General features: G+C 47.7%; 2 long non-coding RNA genes across 2 annotated transcripts; one reads left to right on the top strand and one right to left on the bottom strand.

Annotated features, from left to right (window-relative positions):
* On the bottom strand, window positions 1-4,781 carry LOC122679432. The gene is made up of 3 exons (XR_006336402.1): window positions 4,543-4,781; window positions 3,483-3,591; window positions 1-769 (listed from the first exon to the last, which is right to left on the bottom strand). It is a non-coding gene; the product is annotated as an uncharacterized LOC122679432 (long non-coding RNA).
* A 9,741-nt stretch (window positions 4,782-14,522) lies between these two features.
* LOC122679479 lies at window positions 14,523-18,078 on the top strand. Its single transcript, XR_006336411.1, has 3 exons — window positions 14,523-14,662; window positions 15,198-15,309; window positions 17,661-18,078. It is a non-coding gene; the product is annotated as an uncharacterized LOC122679479 (long non-coding RNA).
* The last annotated feature ends 423 nt before the right edge of the window (window positions 18,079-18,501 follow it).

Raw genomic sequence — 18,501 nt, 5'->3', positions numbered from 1 at the left:
GGAAAAAGGACTGAAAAGCCAAGGAGCCCCAAGATTCAGTTTCCCCATTCACCCAAAGAGAAGGTTAATCTGGGCTCATTTCTTGGGTAACTGGATTGAGCACCTACTCAGCCTCTTGTATACACTGGGGAGATGGCAATGAACAAAATTAGGCCTGCTTTCTTTTACTCCACTCACACACATCCATTTCCCCTTTTCTCCCCTATTTCGACTCTCAGCATTTATTGAGCCACTGTGTTTATTACCTGGCAAAAGATATAGAGGCTCAAGTTCAAAAGTGGAGTAGGCCACTACTTCCTCAATAACAAATGGGAGCCCTGGCGTGTGGACTGGAGAAGGGCACTTTGCCAGGAGAAGCCACTTCCACCCCTTTGAGGAAGACTTGGGGGATGGAGCACCCAGAGCAGTCCAGACCTGCAGCGGGTTCTGCCCGCTTGAGCTTAGGAGCCCAAGCCTTCCGGAAGACAATGAAAGAGAGCAGGTGGGCGGATGAAGGAGACAAGATACCAGAGACAAAGAGAGGAGAAAAGAATTTTGCCGGAGTGGGGGGTGGGGCGGGGGGTGAGTAGCATTTTCTGAGACCGGCGGCATTCTCCAACCAGGGTGAAAGGAAATCATTGCAGAGTCCAAAGCAGCTCGGAAAAGTTCTGAGGGATCACAGACTCCATCTCATGGGTCCAACACAGCCAGTTTTTCCTTCAATGCTGCAATACTTTGCTGTTTCTGCAATGCGCTGAGTGCCCAGATGAAGCCGTTTTCCTGCATCCACCTGTGGGAAGGAAGGACTCAGGGGCAGCCCTGGATGGTCACCCAGGTAGAAGGTGCTCCCCCTGTGGAGTGGCCCCAGAGCACTGAGAGCTTCCTGCACCACTGGTCCCCCAGCCCAGGTCAGCTGAGACAGCAGAGCTCTCGGAGCCAAATATGGGTGCAATTGTATTGAACCGTTTAAATTATTTCTCTTTCTCGCTGGTCAGCAACAGAATTAGATTTGCTTAGTGAGTGCACACCTGATACAGATCCATCACCAAGTGAGATTGGATTTTTCTGGACTAACGTCCCTGGAAATTTCTAGTTAGCAGCATGGAAATTTTTTTTTTTTTTATAGACTGTTCTCACTAGAAGGACCAGAGGCATCATCCATTCCCAAGCTTCTTTCTTGGAGTTCATGGGTGCTTGGGCCTGAGAGCGATCTAAAGCTAGAGTTCATGGGAAGAATGCTTGATTTCTCCACCTTGGTGCTGTGGTCCCTTGGGCAGTTACCCCACCTGTCTTGACATTCATCATGAATGTGGAGAAGATGGGTAAGAGGAGCCGCTGGACCTTCTGGCCACAGTGTATGAGCTCCCTGATGTGGTTCCATGTTTTTAAAGTTGAAAAAGATGAAAAGTTAGCATCCCCTCATCCTCGTATTGGGCTCTTCTCCATATCTCCCTCTCTTGTGAATCATTCTGATCTACAAGTACACATTCACAGCAATCAATGACGCATCCTAATAATCGTCTCTTACCCCAAGTTCCCCTCCAATGACTGTAGCCTCTTCCTCCCCAAACTTCTCTAAATAGATGCCCATCTACATCATCTCCACTTCCTCATCTCCCCTTCCTTTAACTTTTTAGTGTTTAATATATCAAGTTCCTCAGGAGTCAGTCCTGGCTTAATAAATCTACAAAGCTCTTTAAGGAAAACAATAGCCTTCTCTGTATCCACATACCACCTCCCCATCCCCCCATACTCCTTCCTCCTCCTCCCCCCCCCCACCCCGCCCCTCCTCCTAGGAAGCTAGGACTTTCATCTCTGTAGATCATTTGTATCTCATCTCTGCTCTCACCAGCTTTTCTGGCCCTGGGCATGTTCTGTAATTTGCTGCCTCAGCCTCCTCATCAGGAAGTTGTACATAATAAGAGCGCTACCTTCTAGGGTTGTTGTAAGAAATACCAGTTAATACACGTAAAGAAAAGAAAGAAAGTGAAGTTGCTCAGTTGTGTCCAACTCTTTGTGACCCCATGGGCTGTAGCCTACCAGGTTCCTCCATCCATGGCCATGTTTTCAAGGCAACAGTACTGGGGTGGGTTGTTATTTCCTTCTCCAGGGGATCTTCCCAACCCAGGGATCGAACCCAGGTCTCCTGCATTGTAGGCAGGTGCTTTACAGTCTGAGCCACCAGGGAAGTCATGTAAAGGACCTGTGAAATGTCCTAGAACAGAGCCTGGCATGTACAAAGTCCTTGATAGAATGTTAGTCATCATCATCACCACCATCATCATCTCATCCCATCTCTCCCGGCATCTTTCAAAGTACCGGATTCATACAGAAAGCCAGTAAATAGTGGTCGAATAAGTGAGCAAAGGCTAGTGCTTCTTCCTGAACTCTCCCTTCTTTCTGCAGCCCTACTTGGACTTCATGGGGAGGGGAAGGGATCTTTCTGCTTCCTTCGGGAGCCAAAGTAGAAGGATCATATCTGCGGACCTCTGAACCTGTTCCCAGTCCTCTGAGAGCATCCTTGACATGTAATGTCCAGCTATGAGCAATGGGGAATATCTGCAAAAGGAAAACAATTTCACAGGTGGTTGGATGTTAGCCTTTGGTTCACGGTACATAGTAAATCTTCCATTTTTAATAGAAATGAAGAGGTATATATAACTTTTGGCCCATAAAAATCAGTTTCTCTTTGCTCCTGATTTGTAATAGTTTGTCAGGAGTGCTATAACAACTTACCACCAAAAGAGTGACTTAAAATAATAGAAAAAATGTATTTTATCTCAGTTTCAGAGGCTGGAGGCCCGCCATCAGGAAGTCAGCAGAGTCATCCTCCCTCTGAAGTCTCCAGGGTGGAATCCTTCCCCTCCTCTCCCAGCTCCTGGTGCTTGCAGGCAAGCCTTGGTGTTCCCGGGCCTGTGGCTGCGTCATTCTGATCTCTGCCTCTGTCAGCACACGGCCTTCTTTCCTTGCGTCTCTCTCTGTCTCTCTATCTTTCCTCAGGGGGACACCAGTCACATGGGCTGAAGGGTCCACCCTAATCCAGTATGACCTCATCTGAACCTCACTAATTGCATCTGCAAATGTAATCATCTGCATCTGTATTTCCAAATGAGATCACATTCTGAGGTTCTGGGCTAGAAATGAATTTGGAGAAGGAGTGATAACAAGACTCAACCCAGGATTTTGTTAATATGTGTTTACCAAATATTTTTTGTGCATTTGCAGAGAGACCTACTTACTGGCCTGCTCAGGGCCACCCTGATGAAGCTGCTCTCCAATGCTCCTGCGGTAGTTCTCGCCAGGCTTTCCACCAGCCAGCCCACTTTCGTCAGCCCTTGCTTGGCTGACATCTTGAATAACCTAAATCATAGGTCCTGCCTAATTAAACCTTTTATTGCTCTTGCTGCCTGCCAAGTTCACCACCCCTCCCCAGTGTGGCAACAGAGATGTCCACTAACATGTCCAGGCATTTTTCTCCCTCTTTCAACCACTGAGTTATTCACCACTTTTTCTCAAGCAGACCCTCACGTCGGCACCTCTGAACCTTTGGCCAAGCTGTCTTCTCCTTCTAGAAAGTCCTCCCACATTCCCTTCTCTGGAGTTGTCGCTCATCTGGGGAAAACATAGATTTAATCTTAAAAGGACCTGCCTAAGAACAAAGCTAGCGTGGAGCAGAACTGAGCCCTGGGAGATACTGAGATATCACCAGGTCGTTCACCCCCATGTCAGCTCTTCCATTTCCTGCCCCTGCAGTCAGGCAGGTGGGTATGACTTGCTCTGTCAGTGAACAGGAGGGGAAGTGATTTGTGTCACTTCTGGATGGGGACTTTAACAGCCAGCCTGTGATTCATCTCCTATCCCCATCACTCTCAACCCTGGCCACCAGATGGTGGAGGGTCCATCCCCCAGAACCCGGAAGGAGGGAACTCAGAGCGGAGTAACCAGCTGACCAAAATCAACATGTGACAAGGGGAAAAAATAGACCTTGTTGCCACGTGCTAGCAGGATCCAGAAGGGGGATGTCACGGCAGCCCAGCACAGTCCATCCTGACCGGGTCACCCTCCACCGGCTCACCCTCCGGCAAGGCTATGGCAAACGTCAACTCTTCCAGTAAACCTCTCATGCTCCTCTCCAACCAGATTCGTCTTTTTAAAGACTCTAATACATAGTCATTGAGCATTTAAAATCCATCAGGCACTATGTGAGATGCTAGCAATAAAGGGATGAAAATGGCATGACTATATAATTGGAGTTGTTAGAAGTGTTGTTAAGGACCCTGGGTCTTAGAAGACTATGTGACCCAAAATCTCACCTACTCTTGAGGTTCTAGAAAAGCCCTCCTGAAAAAGGGATGTTTGAAACTGGCAGCCATTAGACTAAGGATGGGTAAGCATTCCCTCACCACCTCCTGCCCCCAGAGCTTTGTGTGTTTCCCTTTCTTGTTATTAATTAGAAATCTTTAGTGTATATGTAGCATAAACATAATTTCAGATGGCTTAAGCAATAAAGGTGTGGGGCATATTTATGGGCTCACATAGCAGTAATATCCAGAGGAGGGTTACCTTCAGGTATGGCTGGATCCCGGGCCTGATGTTATCAGATCTCTGCCTCTTCAGCTCTTAGTATCTTCCAGATCAGGTTTATTCCATGTTGACTTTGTTCTCAGATGGGCTGTTTCCATGTTAAGTCAAAGGCTGTCAGTTAATTTTAGGTTACTTACTCAGAGAACTCCTAAAGTCTGAAGAGGACAGAGCCCTGGGAAACTTCCCGCATTTTCTCTGAGAGGTCATGGGAGCTTTGAGGAGCCTGCATATATGTTTGGCAATCGCTCATTCTGAAATCGCTGGCCCTTCATGCTCCACCCACGTTCCTGGCTTGACTGTCTCCACCACCACCTCCAGCTGCACTTTCCAGCCTAACCTGCCTGCCTGCCCTGCCCATTCTGGCTCCTTCATCCTCTGGGTTTTGCTTGTACTTCTGAGGACAGAGCTTCCTACAGAAAGGGGCAGCAACTTCTCTGAGTTGGGACTATCCTGTCTTGCGCAGGTCAGGAAAATCTTAAATAATATTTGCTATTTGAATGGAAGAAAAGAGGAAGGAAAGGAAAGAAGGAAGATGGTTTGCATTTGTGTACAGACAGTTGGCTTAAAACTATTATAACAGAGCTGGACCCTATGGGCCTTCCCAGCACAGACACCCACCCACCCCCACCCATGTCATTCACCTGCCTCTTGACTGTAGAAAAACTTTAGCCAAAGACTAAATTTAATCAGAGAAGTGAGAAAACGTAAAAGCAAAGGAAAGAGATCAAACAAGACCAAATAATAATGTACCCATTAAACAAAGTCAAGGACCTTTAGTTCCTCCTCAAGGGCCATAGATAATACTCTGAGCCATATTCTTTGAGCTGTTTTATAGATACTAAACCTCCCATGAGGTGGAATAAGTTAATTATACTAAGGCTTCCCTGGTAGCTCAGCTGGTAAAGAATCCACGGGCAATGCAGGAGACCCTGGGTCAATTCCTGGGTCAGGAAGATCCGCTGGAGGACTTGGCAACCCACTCCAGTATTCTTGCCTGGAGAATCCCCATGGACAGAGGAGCCTGGAGGGCTATAGCCCATGGGATTGCAAAGAGCAACTTAAGCACACGTTAAGTGACCACAAGCACGTAGACCCCGGACAGGTCAGAACTGGGAGGCTGATGATGTTGACGGTTACCTCACCGCCAACCAGTCAGAAGAATGTCCACAAGCCGATCACATACCCCACAACCCTCTCCTCGGCATGTAACCCTTTCCTTCTTCTCCCTGTATAATCTCTGAGCAAAACATGGAAAGTGGGGAGTTGATTTTGCAGGGACACACAGACACCTTCTCCCCAGGATTGCCAGCTTCTCAGCCAAGCTATCTTGTCTTTTTACCCAACACTTATTTGTCAGTATTGGATTCTTAAGCCAGGAGCAGCTGAACCTCAGTTCAGTAACATGACCATTCATCATCCAGGTTTAGGAGATGGGATGGTTCTTTGACATTTCCTAAACTTTAATCTGCTCTTCTTGCCTCTGAGGCTTCAAACAACTTATCTCTGCAGGTGCCCGCTGGCATCCTGGGTGATCCTTGGGACTGTCTTAGGTGGTGGAGAAGTCAGAGCAGAGGCCGCAGCCTCTGGGGGCTCCTTGCTGACCACTCCCCCCACCCACCGCCACCTGGGACCAGGTTCAGTGAATGCAAAAGGATTTTTTTGGGTGGCAACCATGCAATTTACTTCTCAGACAGATTAGAGAAGCAGTGTCACATGATTTTGCATTCCTCGTGTTAAATTAAATCTCAGCCAGCCCCCCACCATTGCTGGACCTACTGGCAAATTATCCTGTTTGGCCCAGTGTTATTGCAATTAGGAAGGAGTAATTACTGCTTTATTTTCACCCCTCACAATGCTTTCTGAAAAACCTGAAGGAGTGTTAGGTTCACTCTTTTGCTGGGAGCCTCTCAAAGCACAGCTCAGCACAGTCCTTATCCTGCAGGCATTGTGCCTCGCTCTTTCTGGACAGGGACTGAAATTTCCCCCCCACCAAAGCATTCAAGCAACATGTGCCTTTGACCACCACCAGGATCATGTGCAAGAGGAGGGTGCTCTGCAGTGGGCCTGGAGGAACACGGTGTAGGTATTCCCCTTGTGAGCTGCAAGGAACCAGACAACAGATGTAGGCTTGTACCAGGGAGAGTGGGCTGGAATAGTCTGAGTCAGGTTATTTTCACGGTACAGGGCAGACAAGGCATAGCTGCCCCGTTCCTAAGCAAAAGGCAAAGGGATGTAGTGGGAAAACCAACAAGCCTTTATTTAAATAAAACCCAACCAGGCTCACCTGAGCAGGTGGACAAGTTTGTATCTCGTATTCTTTTTACAGGGCTTCCCAGGTAGCACTAGTGGTAAATAACCCGCCTGCCAATGCAGGAGACGTAAGAGACACGGGTTCCATCACTGAGTCAGGAAGATCTCCTGGAGGAGGGCCTGGCAACCCACTCCAGTATTCTTGCCTGGAGAATCCCATGGACAGTGGAGCCTGGCTGGCTGACCTCCATAAGGTCGTAAAGAGTCGGACACGACCGTGGGACTTAGCACACACATTCTTTCTACACGTGCAGAGCACGGGCTTATCAGAGGGAAGAGCGCCTGTCCTGTGGGGAGTGTGGGTGCTTTTAGCCCCATTTCACAGATGAGGAAGCTGAGTTCCAGACTGATAGCACAAAGCCATCTAACTCTTGACCCCAGCCTGGGAAGGTGGCCCTGGTGACCTGCAGGCTGCATGATTGCTGGTCAGGGAGCTGGCGACCTGAACAGATTGTCTCCAAGGAGGAAGACAGCCAGGAAGTGTCCTGAGAGGAGAAAAAGTGGCTGCCAAGTACCTCCAGCCTTCCAGGGAAGCAAGGGACAGAGCCCCAGAGCCGTGTGGGGTGGTAGCAGGGGTGGAGCTCGAGTTGCCCAGTCTGCCCACAGCAGACAAACAAGCCCTTGTCTATATCAAGTCCAAATGCATGTTTGTCCAGGTAGATGCTGACTCAGCCTTGGGCATGTGAGCACCAGTGGCAGTGGACCGTGGCTTAATTCTGAGCCTGTTATGAGCCAGGGAATGCTATAGAATGGATGTTGCTCCCATAGTAAGAAACAAAAGATGTTTCAGAAACAAATAGCCCATGTAAAACTACTAGAAAATTCAAAGAAACTCTAAATACATACACACATACATGCAACCAAAAAAAAATAAGTTTAGAAAATTAAAAAAAGCAAACGACCATGCAGAAACAATCCCTATTAATATTTTAGTGGGTGTCCTTCCATTTTACCATAAGTATGTGTGGGTAACTATATATTTACAATTGTATGATAACGTATGTGCGTGCTAAGTCACTTCAGTCATGTCTGACTCTTTGCAACCCTATGGATTGTATCCCACCAGGCTCCTCTGTCCATGGGATTCTCCAGGCAGGAATACTGGAGTGGGTTGCCATGCCCTCCTCCAGGGGATCTTCCCGACCCAGGGATTGACCCGCGTCTCCTCGTGTCTCCTGCATTGGCAGGCAGGTTCTTTACTACCAACACCACCTGGAAAGCCTGGTATGATAATATTTAACTGCAAATAGATATTTTGATGACAGCATTTTAAAATGCTATCATAGGGAGAAGGGGACAACAGAGGATGAGATGGTTAGATGGCATCACCGACACGATGGACATGAGTTTGAGTAAGCTTCAGGAGCTGGTGATAAATAGGGAAGCCTGGCGTGCTGCAGTCCATGGGGTCAAAAAGAGTCAGAGACAACTGAGCAACTGAACTGAACTGATATATATATTTATAACCTGCTTTTTTTTTCTACAAAGCCAAACATGATTAACATCTCTGCATTTAAAAAAAATCTATCCACACATTTAAAAAATTTTCTTATTATAAAATATAACATCAGAAAATGCATCAAACATGTGGGTGTGTGTGTGCTAGTCTGTGCATGCTCAGTCGTGTCCGACTCTTTATGTCCCCATGGACTGTGACTCACCAGGCTTCTCTGCCCATGGCATTTTCTAGGCAAGAATACTGAAGTGGGTTGCTATTTCCTACTCCAGGGTATCTTTCTGACCCAGGGATCAAACCCACATCTCTTGCATCTCCTGCATTAGCAGGCAGATTCTTTACCATTAGTGCCGGGTGAGCGGCCCAAACAAATCTAAGTGTACAGTATATTGGAATAATTATAAAATGAGCTCCCAAGAGTATGGCAGCCACACCATGGAGAGTCCACCCAACCACCATCATCCACGAGGCTATGAGAGCCCTTATAGTGACACACAGTATATTGTCTATTACATGAAGGGACCATGCTTCATATAACATGTCCTACATTCATGGACATTCTGGGTGTTTCCAGTTTTCTACTGGGTTGACTATCCTTGTATATGTTTCCCCAAACCCATCTTTGTATAATGCTACAGAGCAAAACCTCTGGGCCAACAGGTATATACATATATACGTACATGTGTGTGCTCAGTCACTCAGTTGTGTCCAACTCTTTGTGACCCCCATGGACTGTAGCCCATCAGGCTCCACTGTCCATGGAATTTTCTAGGCAAGAATACTGGAGTGGGTTGCCATTTCCTACTCCAGGGAATCTTCCCAGGGACCAAACTCATGTCTCCTGCATCTCCTGTATTGTCAGGTGAATTCTTTATTACTGCACCACCTGGGAAGCCATATATACACATATAATTTTTGTAAAGCACTTTTTTCAGTGCTGTAAGCCACCTTCCAACAGGCAGTGTGAGGGTTGGGTCCCACCAGTTGTGTGTGGGCACATCCTTGCCCCTGGGACTGTCTGCCCATCTGATAGGCGCACACTGGCACCTCATTGTTTTCTCAATGCATTTGCAGTCTTTGTTTGCTGACGAGGCCAAATGATGTCATTTATTTTATGTGTTTATACTTGGCCTCCCAGGATTAGAAGTGAGAGGTCCTATTATTAAGACATGTCATCTCAAGAGTTTGTCTGTCCCACCTCTGTGTTCATCTTTAAGAAATAAAAATCCCATCTCACCGCCCCCCTCTCTTACCCCATGTCCAGAGCCCTCTTTCAGCTCCCAAGCTTGAAGCCAAACTCTATATGATGACTTTAGGCAAGGTCCTTGGCTCTGCTAACGAGGAGCTGTGGGAACCAGACTGGTACCCCATCTCTGAGCCTCATGCTCCTCGACAGACAAGCGCTTAGCAGATGAGAGAGTAATCTAAGTGGAAAAGAATTTGAACTTGTTTTTTCAGAGACTACCTATTGAACACCTATTATATGCCAGGTACTGACACCCCACTCCAGTCCTCTTGCCTGGAAAATCCTATGGATGGAGGAGCCTGGTGGGCTGCAGTCCATGGGGTCGCTAAGAGTCGGACACGACTGAGTGACTTCACTTTCACTTTTCACTTTCACGCATTGGAGAAGGAAATGGCAACCCACTCCAGAGTTCTTGCCTGGAGAATCCCAGGGACAGGGGAGCCTGGTGGCCTGCCGTCTATGGGGTCACACAGAGTTAGACACGACTGAAGCGACTTAGCAGCAGCAGTAGCAGTAATTGGGCTGGCCAAAAAGTTCATTTGGGTTTTTCAGTAAGATGTTACAGAAAAATCCAATTATTTTGTTTCTGGTTTTTACAACAAACTGCAAAGCAAGTATTAGAATCCCCATTTTACACTCAAGGAAACTGAGGCTCAGAGAGGGACGGTAACTTGTCCAAGGACCCACAGCTAGGAAGACTAACCAGTCCGGCTGATTCCCAAGAACCTGGTGTCCCTGGGAGGCCTGTCACTGTCATCAGCTCTGCTCAGTCTGTGAAATGACCACCACTCTTAAACAGCGCCTTTGTTGATCAGTCGCTAAGTCATGTCTGACTTTGCGACCCCATGGACTGCAGCACGCCAGGCTCCTCTGTTCTCTGCTATCTCCCAGAGTTTACTCAAATTTATGTCCGCTGAGTCAGTGGTGCTACTGAACCATCTTATCCTCTGCCATCCCCTTCTCCTTTGGTCTTCGGCCTTTCCCAGAATCAGGGTCTTTTTCAGTGAGTCGGCTCTTTGCATCAAGTGGCCAAAGTATTGGAGCTTTAGCATCAGTCCTTCCAATGAATATTCAGAGTTGATTTCCTTTAGGATTGATTGGCTTGATCTTCTTGCTATCCAAGGGACTCTCAAGGGCTTCTCCAGGACCAAAGAGCACCTGGAAAATACTATACCTCTGTCTGGGAATTTTCTTGCAGAACCTCATCCTTCTTCCGTGGTGTTACCATTGCTGTTTGTTGCACACTTACATCCAGGCTGATGGAGAGACTGCTTCATACCTAATGGAAACTCAGACTATCTAACCTGAGGGCTCTTAGAAGGGAAAGAGGATTTCAGTGACTAAATGTCAATTCTACACCAGAGTCCCACATACATCATCACACAAAATTAGCAGTCTAACCTCAAAGAAGGGGTATGTCTCCATTTTGCAGATGGGGAAGTTGAGGCTCAGATAAAATCCTGGTCCACGGATTCCTGGCTAATGATAACAGCTAATATGTATTCAGCACACAGGCACCGGGGATTGTGATAAACCATTTGCATGGAGTAATCACAATCTTCAACACATCTCCAAGACTCAGGGTACCATTTTTGTCATGTCTACTTCATAAATGGAAATATTAAGACAGAAAAAAAAATTAGGTAATTTGCTCAGGATGGCCTAGCTAGTACATAATAGAGTTAGAATTTAAACCCAGGAGGTCTGGCTCCCAAATTTGTCCCTCACCACTATGTCTGGAGGGCTCCCAAACCCACAGTCTTTATCCCAAACCATCAAGTGCCTTCTAACATTAGGGGCCCTATAACCACTCTTTTATGTTAATACAATGTTGACAGGGAGAGATGCTTGGTACTTTCTCTCAGTAGTTAGGGGATCTGACAAACAGAGAGAATGCATCCGGTCCTGGGTCCCAGACTAGTGCCCGCCAGGCTCCTCTGTCCATGGAATTCTCCAGGCAAGAGTAGTGGAGTGGATAACCATTCCCTTCTCTAGAGGAGCCTTCTGCCCCAGGGATTGTGCCCCGGTCTCCTGCACTGCAGGCAGATTCTTAACCAGCTGAGCCACCAGGGAAGCCCGTCTTTGAATCCAGGCTTCCCACAATCCCAGCCCACGCCACCACTTCCCAAGGGCAGAGAGGGCATGGCTGGTGATGTCATGCCTGCCTGCCCCGCTGGGGCTGCACTCTGAGAAGGAGTGATGGTGTGTTTAATCTTTACGTGAGTAACCGTGGGCAGCTCCCTTTGGCTGATTATTAATAGAAGCTGGGGAAGGTAGGCAGGCTCACCGCTGGGCCAGCGGTTTCTGGCGTCAACTGGATGATTCAGATTTTAGGCCGTCTCCCCTGACACATCTCCTGGCTGAGGGCTGGCCCTCGCACCTCTGAGACACCCCATTCCCAAGGCAAATTGCTGTCTCACCTTCCTCCTTGCTCCTCATTTACATGATCTGTTCCCAGGCTGGCTGCAGGAGACCTGGGTTTAAATCCTGGGATAACTTGGCCAAATCATCTGACCTCCTTGGAACCTCAGTGTCCTCATCTTTGAAATGGGCATGACAACATCTAAGTCATGAGACGTGGTGGAAATAATCTCATAGCAGACACTCATGGAACTGCCACCTAGGGCTGCCCAACTTGGAACCTGGTTGCCATGGAGCTTAATGGCCTCTGGCCCCTTGCACACACTGTTCCCTTTGCTGTGGATGTCTTTTCCTGGCCTCTTACTTTTTTTCTCCACGTGGGGCATTACAGTTTTATAAGGAAGTATAATTTATCGCAGGACTTCCCTGGTGGCTCAGCGGTAAAGAATTCGCCTGCCAATGCAGGAGATGCAGGTTCAACCCTTGGGTGGGGAAGATCCCCTGGAGAAGGGAATGGCAACCCACTCCAGTATGCTTGCCTGGAAAATCCCATGGGCAGAGGAGCCTGGTGGGCTACAGTCCATGGGGTCACAAAGGATCAGACACAGTTTGGCGACTGAGCACGGCGTGCATAATTTACTGCAATATTAAATAGCAGGATTCTTTTTTAATTTTTTCAGTAAGTTTCTAGGGGAAAAAACTGACTGTGTTGAGCCTTCTCAACCCAGCATTAGGGTTCCTGGGCTTAAAGCAAGACACAGCCCCTACTGGCTTTTTTTTTGGTAAAGCCTGAAGCAAGTAAAATCCTGTGCCAAGAACACCAGAAGGGAAGTAGAGAAGCTAGAAGGCGGAGCGGGGAGAGCTCTTTGCCTGGGTGGGGCCAGGGGCCAGGGTTCTGTTAGTAGCCAACACCCTTGACCCCGTGTCTTAAGGAGGTGGGAGGGTGGCAGATCCTCAACATGCCCTCTCCAGAGGGTCCAGGTATCCAGGCAGCAGCCCGGCCCTGAAGGAAGCTTCTGTTACCCAAGTGCCTATCTGCTCCGTAGCCCAACCCTTTAACCTTGGCATGATGATGGCATGCAGATACTGGGTGTCTACTATCACTGAGACTGGACGTCCCCCAGGGCTGGCAAAAAGGGAGCTGCCAGTCGTGTTTGATTTGACTTCAAGGAAATAAGGAAAATGGACGCTTCCTGTGCATCCGAGTGTGTGGCCAGGGATGTGGACACCACCCCCACAATGGGGCCCTGCATCCCTGCAGGAGACGAAGTGCTCCTGGAGAGAGTGTGCCTGAGGCCACAGGCGGGACGCAGGTCTGACGAGGCAGCCTCCTTGATGCCCAGCCCTGCGCTTTCTAATGCAATAGCCGGTGGCCACATGTGGCTATTTTAGAATTAATTCCAGGGAAATGAAAGATTAGCCACGTTTTCAAGGGCTTATAATAGCCCCACGTGACCAGTGGCTACTGCCCCAGCCAGCAAGTATTTCCATCACAACAGGAAGTTCTCCTGGGAGCTGCTGACCTGGACGATTCCCTAAGAGGCCACTTTCTCTCCTCTGCCAGAAACAGGTGAAGTCCTCTGTCCTTTTCAGGGACAGTTTTAATTATTTCCAACCACCAGCATGAAGAAGTTAGAAAAAAGCAGAGGGGACAATGAAAATTTCCAAGGAGGAATTGTTCATGCAGATGGTCTCTACCTGGCCTGCGTAGGTATTTGTGGTTACTTTGTTCTCTGAGACACACCCAAGGGTCCCCCTTTCTCAGACCTTTCAGGATGCTCTCTAGGGTGAGGTGTCCATTGTCATGTCCCCTCATGGTGCCGCTGAAGGGGTGTTCTGGGTTGGTAACATCACAACAAAGCCTTATTTTTCGTTCGCAGGGCTGTCTTCTTCTTTTGGGGTGCTAGTTCTTTGAGAAAACCCTCTCGGTCACCTGTGTTTCCCCAACATGCAGAGCCTGGCTGGCACACAGAGGACATTTAATAAACATTGACAGGGTGGATCCAAACACGGCTGGATGGCAGGCTGACTTTGATCTGTGATGTAACTAGATTTAAACCTCATCATCTCCAGGAAATCTTTGCCAACTACAGCCTCCAGCTCTGGGCAGAATCAGGTATTTAAGAGCCAGAATTGCTCTCTGTAGGGGTCCAAGGTTTCCCCATTGCTTTCTTAGGTTCGGCTTCCCTGATAGCCCCATTGGTAAAGAATCCGCCTGCAATGCGGGAAACCCCAGTTCGATTCCTGGGTCGGGAAGATCTGCTGGAGAAGGGATAGGCTACCCACCCCAGTATTTTTGGGCTTCCCTTGTGGCTCAGCTGGTAAAGAATCTGCCTGCCATGTGGGAGACCTAGGTTTGATCCCTGCGTTGGGAAGATTCCCTGGAGGAGGGAAAGAAGTGGCTTTGGAGTTACAGGTAGGAGAGCAGAGAAATCAGTGATCAGAAATGGGGAGGGTCTGTGGGATGAGTCAAAACTTGGTAGGCAAAAGAGAAGGAGAAAGATGGATGTGGGCGGGGCATTCGGGGCGGAGCAGCCCGCGTGTCTGCCCCCGGGCAGGTGCCTGCCGCTGTGTTCACAGGCAGCCCGACTGGAAGGGTGTCTCTCCTGGTTCTCTGACACCCAACCCTGCTTGCAGGCTCAGTCCTGTCCTGCTCGTAGGCCACGTTCCCCACGCAGGCGGCGTCAGCCTCACCAGAGGCAGCTAAGCCTCTGGCCCAGATCCAGGTATGTCTGATAAAGGTCACCTGCTGAGCGGGAGTGACTGTGAGTCTCACTGCCTCTCCACCCCTTCTTCCTTCCAGAAATTCCTCATCTTCACACTTGGGCACTCACTTTATTTTTCAGCACTTCCATCTAGATACTAGAGAGTACAGGGGTACCTTGACAACAACTTCAGTTCTGACTTCTTCCCAGAAGCATTTAAAACAGCATCTCCTCCTCATTCACCCATTTGTCCGCAATATTCCCTTTTAAGCAGAGCATTTTATCTTCCACTGAGCACTAGCCATTGCGAAATGGAGAGGGAAACTCTGTCTTTGAAATCTGGTGGGGCAGGTGGAGAGAAATCGTCATCATAATTATAGGTTCACTTACAGACAGATAATTCTGTGTCAGGTCCCGTTCTAAGTAACTGTTGCTAGTTGAAGCCTCACAACATTCTTATGAGGGAGCTCCTGTTATAATCTCAGTTTTATAAATGAGGAAAATGGGCACAGAATGGATGTGAAAAGGCATCCCACGGTTTGTATTCATTTTCTAGGGCTGCCATGGCAGAGAAGCACAGACTGGGCGGCCTCAACAGAAGAAAATGGGTGGCCTCAACAGAAGAAATGCACTTTCGTAGTCTTGGAAGTTGAAAGTTCAAGATCAGGGTGTGGCAAGATTGATTTCTCAACGCTTCTCTCCTTGGCTTATAGATTGCTGTTTTCTTCCTGTCTCTTCATGTGGTTTTCCCTCTGTATCTCCCACTTCTAATCTCCTCTTCTTATAGGAATACCCGTGGTATTGAAATGGGACCCATTGTAATGACTTCATTTTAACTTAATTATCTCTTTAAAGGGGGCTTCCCCGGTAGCTCAGCAGTAAAGAATCTGCCTGCCTAGCAGGAGACCCGGGTTTCATCCTTGATCCAGGAAGATCCCCTGGAGAAGGAAGTGGAAAACCACTCCAGTATTCTTGCCTGGGAAATCCTATGGACAGAGGAGCCTGGCGAGCTACAGTCCATGGGGTCACAAAAGAGTTGGATGCGACTTCGCGACTAAACAGCAACAACCTCTTTAAAGACCCTGGCTTCAAATATCATCCCATGCTGAAGCCCTGGAAGTTAGGACTTCAGCATACACTGGGGGCCACAGTGGCAGGGCTGGGATTTGAACCCAGGCGGGCAGTTCCAGAATCCATGTGCTTGGGCCACGCACTGCTGCCTACAGAGAATCACCACAGTGGATGCCGGAGCCCAGAGATCTCCTAACCTGTGACTGGAGAAGGCCCAGAGTAGGCAACATCAGGAGGCGGTAGGAGGGACTGATGGTTGGTGTCCTCCAAGCCCCCCTCAGCAGCTCTCCAAACCCTGGTACCCCACATTCTCTGGGAATTCTCAAGCTCAAAAAGGACCTCCTTCCAGGGCATCTTCTTTTCCTTAGCAGAGTGACAGACAGACGTATAAACAGAAGAAAAGTCGCTGCCCCACGAGGACCCTGCTGGGTGCTCCCCCGAGGACCCATCCAACTGAAAGAATAACCCTGCAGTGAGTGACTATTATCCCAGAGAAGAAACAATGGAAACAGGTTCTCTGTGCTCCTACCTTCCCCCACACCTCAGAGACATCTCAGCGACATCTCAGCAGAGAATAGTCTAACTGGGAGATTAATATGAGCTGCTGGATTCAAGAATTCTATAAATGAGGATAGGGTGAGGATCAGATAAAGGGTGTGGTTTAGTAAAGCCATAAAACCTGATAAAAAGTCAGAGTTAGGACGCCCGACTGGACTGTGACCCTACAGATGCAGGGACCCTGTCTGTCTCGGTCACCCTGAATTCCCTGGATGGAAAACCAAATGAGCAGAAAGTAAACCTTCTGTATATATTTGTACACATTTATTTGAAGAGTGAGTAAATGAACAGTGAATAAATTAATTCCCAGCCCTAGTTTGTTTTGCTTGTTTTAGCCCCAAATCACTCCAGAAAGAATGAATCCTATCCATTCTACTTCACATCCTCCTTGATGGAACACCAGATTTTAACACAAAACCAGCCAGAATAAGTCTGATATCTCCCAGTTTCCCATGTATAGACTAAGTTTGGGGCAATACTAAGTTTTAAGTAAAAGTAGTTGAAATCTAAGAAATATGCTTAAAGGAAGAAAGCATGCACAAATTAACTCTCTTCCTCCTTAATGATGTGTGTGTGTGTGTGTGTGTGTGTGTGCAAGCTCAGTCGTATCTGACTCTTTGCTTCCCTATGGATTATAGCCTCCCAGGCTCCTCTATCCATGGGATTTCCCAGGCAAGAATACTGGAGTGGGTTTCCATTTCCTCCTCCAGGGGAACTGCCCAACCCAGGGATCAAAACTGTATCTCTTATGTCTCCACTAGTGGATTCTTTACCACTAGTGCCAACTGGATGAAATGCAATGGCTGGAGCTCCAGCAGCCATGCTGGACCATGAAGTGACCTTAGGAATGAAATGTAGCATAGAAAAATAAGAGAGAAGGAACCTGGGTTATTGATAACACGGGGCACCATACCATCCCTGAACAACTCCCCTGGACACCTTGGACATGAGAGAGAAGTAAGTTTCTATATTGCTTAAACTTCTGTTATTTGGATTTCTTTTTTCTATTACTCAGAATTGGAGAAAACTATTTCAAATCTCAATGGAGAAATCTATTATCAGAGAAGCCACACAGAGAATTAGTCAAAATCTCAGGCTATATATTTAGATGTACTTTCTAAAGAATCACCTTGTATAAGTTACTCTACCTTCTAGAGTTTCAGTTCAGGGTTAGTAATTACTTTTACCGCATAATATTGGTGGGCAGATTAAAGTGAGCTGCATCATACAAATACTTAGGGCACAGCTCACTGTGAAGCCCACGCAGTGGGGTGCTCCAGTAGAGACCCCACCCTGAGCTCCCAGGCCCCAGCACGGACACGGGACTAGGATCAGCTTTTGTCAGATGATGATGACGTTTATAATGATGATGCTTTCCTTTCTGTCACAGGTGACCATGAGTCAGCCTGGCCTTGACAACGGAACAGCCCAGAACTCCTGGCAGAGCCTTCATCAGAGCAGGCAGAGGGCTGCCAGGAAGGAGAAGATACTTGGGAACTCCCTTGACTTTCCAACCTTTGCCGGCTCAGAGAGTTCTCTGGAAAGGTGGGGGGGCCTAAGGAGAACCATGCTGCAGCAATCAGAACAACACAAGAACTAACCACAAGACTATGTGCATCCAAATTAAAAATGTTTACCACTCTGTGCCCCCAAATTGTCCAATACTTTAAGTTACAGGGACAAAGAGAAATCTGGCTCAGACAGGTTTAGTTTGGAGTGGTTTGTTCTGTCTCTTGTCTGTTACTTAAAGAAAGTGAAAGTGTTAGTCTCTCAGTTGTGTCTGATTATTTGTGACCTCATGGACTGTAGCCCACCAAGCTCCTCTGTCCATGGAATCCTCCAGGCAAAAATACCGGAGTGGGTAGTCATTCCCTTCTTCAGGGGATCTTCCCGATCCAAGGATTGAACCCAGGTCTCCTGCATCGCAGGCAGATTCTTTACCATCTGAGCCACCAGGGATTGTAATCAGGCAGGTAATTCATTCTTTTGATTTACCTGCTCAGAAAACTTGGGGAAGAAGACATTTTAGCCTGTGAAACCTTAATTTTGTCACTTTTACAATGGAGATAGTAATACCTACCCTCAAAGTTTGCTAAGATATGAAATACATTTTTCTGGCAAGCAGTATGTACTTAGTAAATATTCTCTGTTCATTCCCTTACCCACTAGAGCCACAACAGTGGGGCCCAAGAGGACACAGAATTTATTTCAAGAGCACAAATGGAGAAGGA

This window comes from Cervus elaphus, chromosome 21 (genome assembly GCF_910594005.1).
Source record: "Cervus elaphus chromosome 21, mCerEla1.1, whole genome shotgun sequence".
NCBI lineage: Eukaryota > Metazoa > Chordata > Mammalia > Artiodactyla > Cervidae > Cervus > Cervus elaphus.
The sequence above is the reverse complement of the archived record's forward strand: the minus strand, read 5'-3'. Positions and strand labels throughout refer to the sequence as shown.